Source organism: Hyperolius riggenbachi, chromosome 10 (assembly GCF_040937935.1).
Source record: "Hyperolius riggenbachi isolate aHypRig1 chromosome 10, aHypRig1.pri, whole genome shotgun sequence".
NCBI classification, from domain to species: Eukaryota; Metazoa; Chordata; class Amphibia; order Anura; family Hyperoliidae; genus Hyperolius; species Hyperolius riggenbachi.
This window is the reverse complement of record NC_090655.1, coordinates 90392542-90401322: the sequence shown is the minus strand read 5'-3', so window position 1 is coordinate 90401322 and position 8781 is coordinate 90392542.

Sequence of the window (8781 nt, the reverse complement as noted above, 5' to 3'; positions counted from 1 at the left end):
AATCTGAGTGCATTTTGTGGGTACATCTTCAGCCAATCTGAGTGCATTTTGTGGGTACATCTGCAGCAAATCTGACAGCATTTTCTGGGTACACCTGCAGCCAACCTGAGGGCATTTTGTGGGGACATCTGCAGCCAATCTAGGTGCATTTTGTGGGTACATCTGCAGCCAATCTGACAGCATTTTGTGGGTACACCTGCAGTCAACCTGAGAGCATTTTGTGGGTACACCTGCAGTCAACCTGAGAGCATTTTGTGGGGACATCTGCAGCCAACCTGAGGGCATTTTGTGTGTACATCTGCAGCCAATCTAGGTGCATTTTGTGGGGACATCTGCAGCCGATCTAGGTGCATTTTGTGGGGACATCTGCACTCAACCTGAGGGCATTTTGTGGGTACATCTGCAGCCAATCTAGGTGCATTTTGTGGGTACATCTGCAGCCAATCTAGGGGCATTTTGTGGGTACATCTGCAGCCAATCTAGGTGCATTTTGTGGGGACATCTGCAGCCAATCTAGGTGCATTTTGTGGGGACATCTGCAGTCAATCTGAGGGCATTTTGTGGGGACATCTGCAGCCAATCTAGGTGCATTTTGTGGGTACATCTGCAGCCAATCTAGGTGCATTTTGTGGGTACATCTGCAGCAAATATAGGTGCATTTTGTAGGTACATCTGCAGCCAATCTAGGTGCATTTTGTGGGGACATCTGCAGCCAATCTAGGTGCATCTTGTGGGGACATCTGCAGCCAATCGAGGTGCATTTTGTGGGTACATCTGCAGTCAATCTAGATGCATTTTGTGGGTACATCTGCAGCCAATCTAGGTGCATTTTGTGGGGACATCTGCAGCCAATCTAGGTGCATTTTGTGGGTACATCTGCAGCCAATCTAGGTGCATTTTGTGGGTACATCTGCAGCCAATCTAGGTGCATTTTGTGTGTACATCTGCAGCCAATCTAGGTGCATTTTGTGGGTACATCTGCAGCCAATCTAAGTGCATTTTGTGGGGACATCTGCAGCCAATCTGAGTGCATTTTGTGGGTACATCTGCAGCCAATCTAAAAGCATTTTGTGGGTACATCTGCAGCCAATCTGACAGCATTTTGTGAGTACACCTGCAGTCAACCTGAGAGCATTTTGTGGGTACATCTGCAGCCAATCTAGGTGCATTTTGTGGGGACATCTGCAGCCAATCTAGGTGCATTTTGTGGGGACATCTGCACTCAACCTGAGGGCATTTTGTGGGTACATCTGCAGCCAATCTAGGTGCATTTTGTGGGTACATCTGCAGCCAATCTAGGGGCATTTTGTGGGGACATCTGCAGCCAATCTAGGTGCATTTTGTGGGTACATCTGCAGCCAATCTAGGTGCATTTTGTGGGGACATCTGCAGCCAATCTAGGTGCATTTTGTGGGGACATCTGCAGTCAATCTGAGGGCATTTTGTGGGGACATCTGCAGCCAATCTAGGTGCATTTTGTGGGTACATCTGCAGCCAATCTAGGTGCATTTTGTGGGTACATCTGCAGCAAATATAGGTGCATTTTGTAGGTACATCTGCAGCCAATCTAGGTGCATTTTGTGGGGACATCTGCAGCCAATCTAGGTGCATCTTGTGGGGACATCTGCAGCCAATCGAGGTGCATTTTGTGGGTACATCTGCAGTCAATCTAGATGCATTTTGTGGGTACATCTGCAGCCAAACTATGTGCATTTTGTGGGGACATCTGCAGCCAATCTAGGTGCATTTTGTGGGGACATCTGCAGCCAATGTAGGTGCATTTTGTGGGGACATCTGCAGCCAATCTAGGTGCATTTTGTGGGTACATCTGCAGCAAATCTAGGTGCATTTTGTGGGTACATCTGCAGCCAATCTAGGTGCATTTTGTGGGTACATCTGCAGCCAATCTAGGTGCATCTTGTGGGGACATCTGCAGCCAATCTAGGTGCATCTTGTGGGGACATCTGCAGCCAATCTAGGGGCATTTTGTGGGTACATCTGCAGTCAATCTAGGTGCATTTTGTGGGGACATCTGCAGCCAATCTAGGTGCATTTTGTGGGGACATCTGCAGCCAATCTAGGTGCATTTTGTGTGGACATCTGCAGTCAATCTAGGTGCATTTTGTGGGGACATCTGCAGCCAATGTAGGTGCATTTTGTGGGTACATCTGCAGCCAATCTAGGTGCATTTTGTGGGTACATCTGCAGCCAATCTGAGTGCATTTTGTGGGTACATCTGCAGCCAATCTGAGTGCATTTTGTGGGTACATCTTCAGCCAATCTGAGTGCATTTTGTGGGTACATCTGCAGCAAATCTGACAGCATTTTCTGGGTACACCTGCAGCCAACCTGAGGGCATTTTGTGGGGACATCTGCAGCCAATCTAGGTGCATTTTGTGGGTACATCTGCAGCCAATCTGACAGCATTTTGTGGGTACACCTGCAGTCAACCTGAGAGCATTTTGTGGGTACACCTGCAGTCAACCTGAGAGCATTTTGTGGGGACATCTGCAGCCAACCTGAGGGCATTTTGTGTGTACATCTGCAGCCAATCTAGGTGCATTTTGTGGGGACATCTGCAGCCGATCTAGGTGCATTTTGTGGGGACATCTGCACTCAACCTGAGGGCATTTTGTGGGTACATCTGCAGCCAATCTAGGTGCATTTTGTGGGTACATCTGCAGCCAATCTAGGGGCATTTTGTGGGGACATCTGCAGCCAATCTAGGTGCATTTTGTGGGTACATCTGCAGCCAATCTAGGTGCATTTTGTGGGGACATCTGCAGCCAATCTAGGTGCATTTTGTGGGGACATCTGCAGTCAATCTGAGGGCATTTTGTGGGGACATCTGCAGCCAATCTAGGTGCATTTTGTGGGTACATCTGCAGCCAATCTAGGTGCATTTTGTGGGTACATCTGCAGCAAATATAGGTGCATTTTGTAGGTACATCTGCAGCCAATCTAGGTGCATTTTGTGGGGACATCTGCAGCCAATCTAGGTGCATCTTGTGGGGACATCTGCAGCCAATCGAGGTGCATTTTGTGGGTACATCTGCAGTCAATCTAGATGCATTTTGTGGGTACATCTGCAGCCAAACTATGTGCATTTTGTGGGGACATCTGCAGCCAATCTAGGTGCATTTTGTGGGTACATCTGCAGCAAATCTAGGTGCATTTTGTGGGTACATCTGCAGCCATTCTAGGTGCATTTTGTGGGGACATCTGCAGCCAACCTGAGGGCATTTTGTGGGGACATCTGCAGCCAACCTGAGGGCATTTTGTGGGGACATCTGCAGCCAATCTAGGTGCATTTTGTTGGGACATCTGCAGCCAATCTAGGTGCATTTTCTGGGGACATCTGCAGCCAATCTAGGTGCATTTTGTGGGTACATCTGCAGCCAATCTAGGTGCATTTTGTGGGTACATCTGCAGCCAATCTGAGTGCATTTTGTGGGTACATCTGCAGCCAATCTGAGTGCATTTTGTGGGTACATCTGCAGCAAATCTGACAGCATTTTGTGGGTACACCTGCAGCCAACCTGAGGGCATTTTGTGGGGACATCTGCAGCCAATCTAGGTGCATTTTGTGGGTACATCTGCAGCCAATCTAGGTGCATTTTGTGGGTACATCTGCAGCCAATCTAGGTGCATTTTGTGTGTACATCTGCAGCCAATCTAGGTGCATTTTGTGGGTACATCTGCAGCCAATCTAAGTGCATTTTGTGGGGACATCTGCAGCCAATCTGAGTGCATTTTGTGGGTACATCTGCAGCCAATCTAAGTGCATTTTGTGGGTACATCTGCAGCCAATCTGACAGCATTTTGTGAGTACACCTGCAGTCAACCTGAGAGCATTTTGTGGGTACATCTGCAGCCAATCTAGGTGCATTTTCTGGGGACATCTGCAGCCAATCTAGGTGCATTTTGTGGGTACATCTGCAGCCAATCTAGGTGCATTTTGTGGGTACATCTGCAGCCAATCTGAGTGCATTTTGTGGGTACATCTGCAGCCAATCTGAGTGCATTTTGTGGGTACATCTGCAGCAAATCTGACAGCATTTTGTGGGTACACCTGCAGCCAACCTGAGGGCATTTTGTGGGGACATCTGCAGCCAATCTAGGTGCATTTTGTGGGTACATCTGCAGCCAATCTAGGTGCATTTTGTGGGTACATCTGCAGCCAATCTAGGTGCATTTTGTGTGTACATCTGCAGCCAATCTAGGTGCATTTTGTGGGTACATCTGCAGCCAATCTAAGTGCATTTTGTGGGGACATCTGCAGCCAATCTGAGTGCATTTTGTGGGTACATCTGCAGCCAATCTAAGTGCATTTTGTGGGTACATCTGCAGCCAATCTGACAGCATTTTGTGAGTACACCTGCAGTCAACCTGAGAGCATTTTGTGGGTACATCTGCAGCCAATCTAGGTGCATTTTGTGGGGACATCTGCAGCCAATCTAGGTGCATTTTGTGGGGACATCTGCACTCAACCTGAGGGCATTTTGTGGGTACATCTGCAGCCAATCTAGGTGCATTTTGTGGGTACATCTGCAGCCAATCTAGGGGCATTTTGTGGGGACATCTGCAGCCAATCTAGGTGCATTTTGTGGGTACATCTGCAGCCAATCTAGGTGCATTTTGTGGGGACATCTGCAGCCAATCTAGGTGCATTTTGTGGGGACATCTGCAGTCAATCTGAGGGCATTTTGTGGGGACATCTGCAGCCAATCTAGGTGCATTTTGTGGGTACATCTGCAGCCAATCTAGGTGCATTTTGTGGGTACATCTGCAGCAAATATAGGTGCATTTTGTAGGTACATCTGCAGCCAATCTAGGTGCATTTTGTGGGGACATCTGCAGCCAATCTAGGTGCATCTTGTGGGGACATCTGCAGCCAACCTGAGGGCATTTTGTGGGGACATCTGCAGCCAATCTAGGTGCATTTTGTGGGTACATCTGCAGCCAATCGGTGCATTTTGTGGGGACATCTGCAGCCAACCTGAGGGCATTTTGTGGGGACATCTGCAGCCAATCTAGGTGCATTTTGTGGGTACATCTGCAGCAAATCTAGGTGCATTTTGTGGGTACATCTGCAGCCATTCTAGGTGCATTTTGTGGGGACATCTGCAGCCAACCTGAGGGCATTTTGTGGGGACATCTGCAGCCAACCTGAGGGCATTTTGTGGGGACATCTGCAGCCAATCTAGGTGCATTTTGTTGGGACATCTGCAGCCAATCTAGGTGCATTTTCTGGGGACATCTGCAGCCAATCTAGGTGCATTTTGTGGGTACATCTGCAGCCAATCTAGGTGCATTTTGTGGGTACATCTGCAGCCAATCTGAGTGAATTTTGTGGGTACATCTGCAGCCAATCTGAGTGCATTTTGTGGGTACATCTGCAGCAAATCTGACAGCATTTTGTGGGTACACCTGCAGCCAACCTGAGGGCATTTTGTGGGGACATCTGCAGCCAATCTAGGTGCATTTTGTGGGTACATCTGCAGCCAATCTAGGTGCATTTTGTGGGTACATCTGCAGCCAATCTAGGTGCATTTTGTGTGTACATCTGCAGCCAATCTAGGTGCATTTTGTGGGTACATCTGCAGCCAATCTAAGTGCATTTTGTGGGGACATCTGCAGCCAATCTGAGTGCATTTTGTGGGTACATCTGCAGCCAATCTAAGTGCATTTTGTGGGTACATCTGCAGCCAATCTGACAGCATTTTGTGAGTACACCTGCAGTCAACCTGAGAGCATTTTGTGGGTACATCTGCAGCCAATCTAGGTGCATTTTGTGGGGACATCTGCAGCCAATCTAGGTGCATTTTGTGGGGACATCTGCACTCAACCTGAGGGCATTTTGTGGGTACATCTGCAGCCAATCTAGGGGCATTTTGTGGGGACATCTGCAGCCAATCTAGGTGCATTTTGTGGGTACATCTGCAGCCAATCTAGGTGCATTTTGTGGGGACATCTGCAGCCAATCTAGGTGCATTTTGTGGGGACATCTGCAGTCAATCTGAGGGCATTTTGTGGGGACATCTGCAGCCAATCTAGGTGCATTTTGTGGGTACATCTGCAGCCAATCTAGGTGCATTTTGTGGGTACATCTGCAGCAAATATAGGTGCATTTTGTAGGTACATCTGCAGCCAATCTAGGTGCATTTTGTGGGGACATCTGCAGCCAATCTAGGTGCATCTTGTGGGGACATCTGCAGCCAACCTGAGGGCATTTTGTGGGGACATCTGCAGTCAATCTGAGGGCATTTTGTGGGGACATCTGCAGCCAATCTAGGTGCATTTTGTGGGTACATCTGCAGCCAATCTAGGTGCATTTTGTGGGTACATCTGCAGCAAATATAGGTGCATTTTGTAGGTACATCTGCAGCCAATCTAGGTGCATTTTGTGGGGACATCTGCAGCCAATCTAGGTGCATCTTGTGGGGACATCTGCAGCCAATCGAGGTGCATTTTGTGGGTACATCTGCAGTCAATCTAGATGCATTTTGTGGGTACATCTGCAGCCAAACTATGTGCATTTTGTGGGGACATCTGCAGCCAATCTAGGTGCATTTTGTGGGTACATCTGCAGCAAATCTAGGTGCATTTTGTGGGTACATCTGCAGCCATTCTAGGTGCATTTTGTGGGGACATCTGCAGCCAACCTGAGGGCATTTTGTGGGGACATCTGCAGCCAACCTGAGGGCATTTTGTGGGGACATCTGCAGCCAATCTAGGTGCATTTTGTTGGGACATCTGCAGCCAATCTAGGTGCATTTTCTGGGGACATCTGCAGCCAATCTAGGTGCATTTTGTGGGTACATCTGCAGCCAATCTAGGTGCATTTTGTGGGTACATCTGCAGCCAATCTGAGTGCATTTTGTGGGTACATCTGCAGCCAATCTGAGTGCATTTTGTGGGTACATCTGCAGCAAATCTGACAGCATTTTGTGGGTACACCTGCAGCCAACCTGAGGGCATTTTGTGGGGACATCTGCAGCCAATCTAGGTGCATTTTGTGGGTACATCTGCAGCCAATCTAGGTGCATTTTGTGGGTACATCTGCAGCCAATCTAGGTGCATTTTGTGTGTACATCTGCAGCCAATCTAGGTGCATTTTGTGGGTACATCTGCAGCCAATCTAAGTGCATTTTGTGGGGACATCTGCAGCCAATCTGAGTGCATTTTGTGGGTACATCTGCAGCCAATCTAAGTGCATTTTGTGGGTACATCTGCAGCCAATCTGACAGCATTTTGTGAGTACACCTGCAGTCAACCTGAGAGCATTTTGTGGGTACATCTGCAGCCAATCTAGGTGCATTTTGTGGGGACATCTGCAGCCAATCTAGGTGCATTTTGTGGGGACATCTGCACTCAACCTGAGGGCATTTTGTGGGTACATCTGCAGCCAATCTAGGTGCATTTTGTGGGTACATCTGCAGCCAATCTAGGGGCATTTTGTGGGGACATCTGCAGCCAATCTAGGTGCATTTTGTGGGTACATCTGCAGCCAATCTAGGTGCATTTTGTGGGGACATCTGCAGCCAATCTAGGTGCATTTTGTGGGGACATCTGCAGTCAATCTGAGGGCATTTTGTGGGGACATCTGCAGCCAATCTAGGTGCATTTTGTGGGTACATCTGCAGCCAATCTAGGTGCATTTTGTGGGTACATCTGCAGCAAATATAGGTGCATTTTGTAGGTACATCTGCAGCCAATCTAGGTGCATTTTGTGGGGACATCTGCAGCCAATCTAGGTGCATCTTGTGGGGACATCTGCAGCCAACCTGAGGGCATTTTGTGGGGACATCTGCAGCCAATCTAGGTGCATTTTGTGGGTACATCTGCAGCCAATCGGTGCATTTTGTGGGGACATCTGCAGCCAACCTGAGGGCATTTTGTGGGGACATCTGCAGCCAATCTAGGTGCATTTTGTGGGTACATCTGCAGCAAATCTAGGTGCATTTTGTGGGTACATCTGCAGCCAATCTAGGTGCATTTTGTGGGTACATCTGCAGCCAATCTGAGTGAATTTTGTGGGTACATCTGCAGCCAATCTGAGTGCATTTTGTGGGTACATCTGCAGCAAATCTGACAGCATTTTGTGGGTACACCTGCAGCCAACCTGAGGGCATTTTGTGGGGACATCTGCAGCCAATCTAGGTGCATTTTGTGGGTACATCTGCAGCCAATCTAGGTGCATTTTGTGGGTACATCTGCAGCCAATCTAGGTGCATTTTGTGTGTACATCTGCAGCCAATCTAGGTGCATTTTGTGGGTACATCTGCAGCCAATCTAAGTGCATTTTGTGGGGACATCTGCAGCCAATCTGAGTGCATTTTGTGGGTACATCTGCAGCCAATCTAAGTGCATTTTGTGGGTACATCTGCAGCCAATCTGACAGCATTTTGTGAGTACACCTGCAGTCAACCTGAGAGCATTTTGTGGGTACATCTGCAGCCAATCTAGGTGCATTTTGTGGGGACATCTGCAGCCAATCTAGGTGCATTTTGTGGGGACATCTGCACTCAACCTGAGGGCATTTTGTGGGTACATCTGCAGCCAATCTAGGTGCATTTTGTGGGTACATCTGCAGCCAATCTAGGGGCATTTTGTGGGGACATCTGCAGCCAATCTAGGTGCATTTTGTGGGTACATCTGCAGCCAATCTAGGTGCATTTTGTGGGGACATCTGCAGCCAATCTAGGTGCATTTTGTGGGGACATCTGCAGTCAATCTGAGGGCATTTTGTGGGGACATCTGCAGCCAATCTAGGTGCAT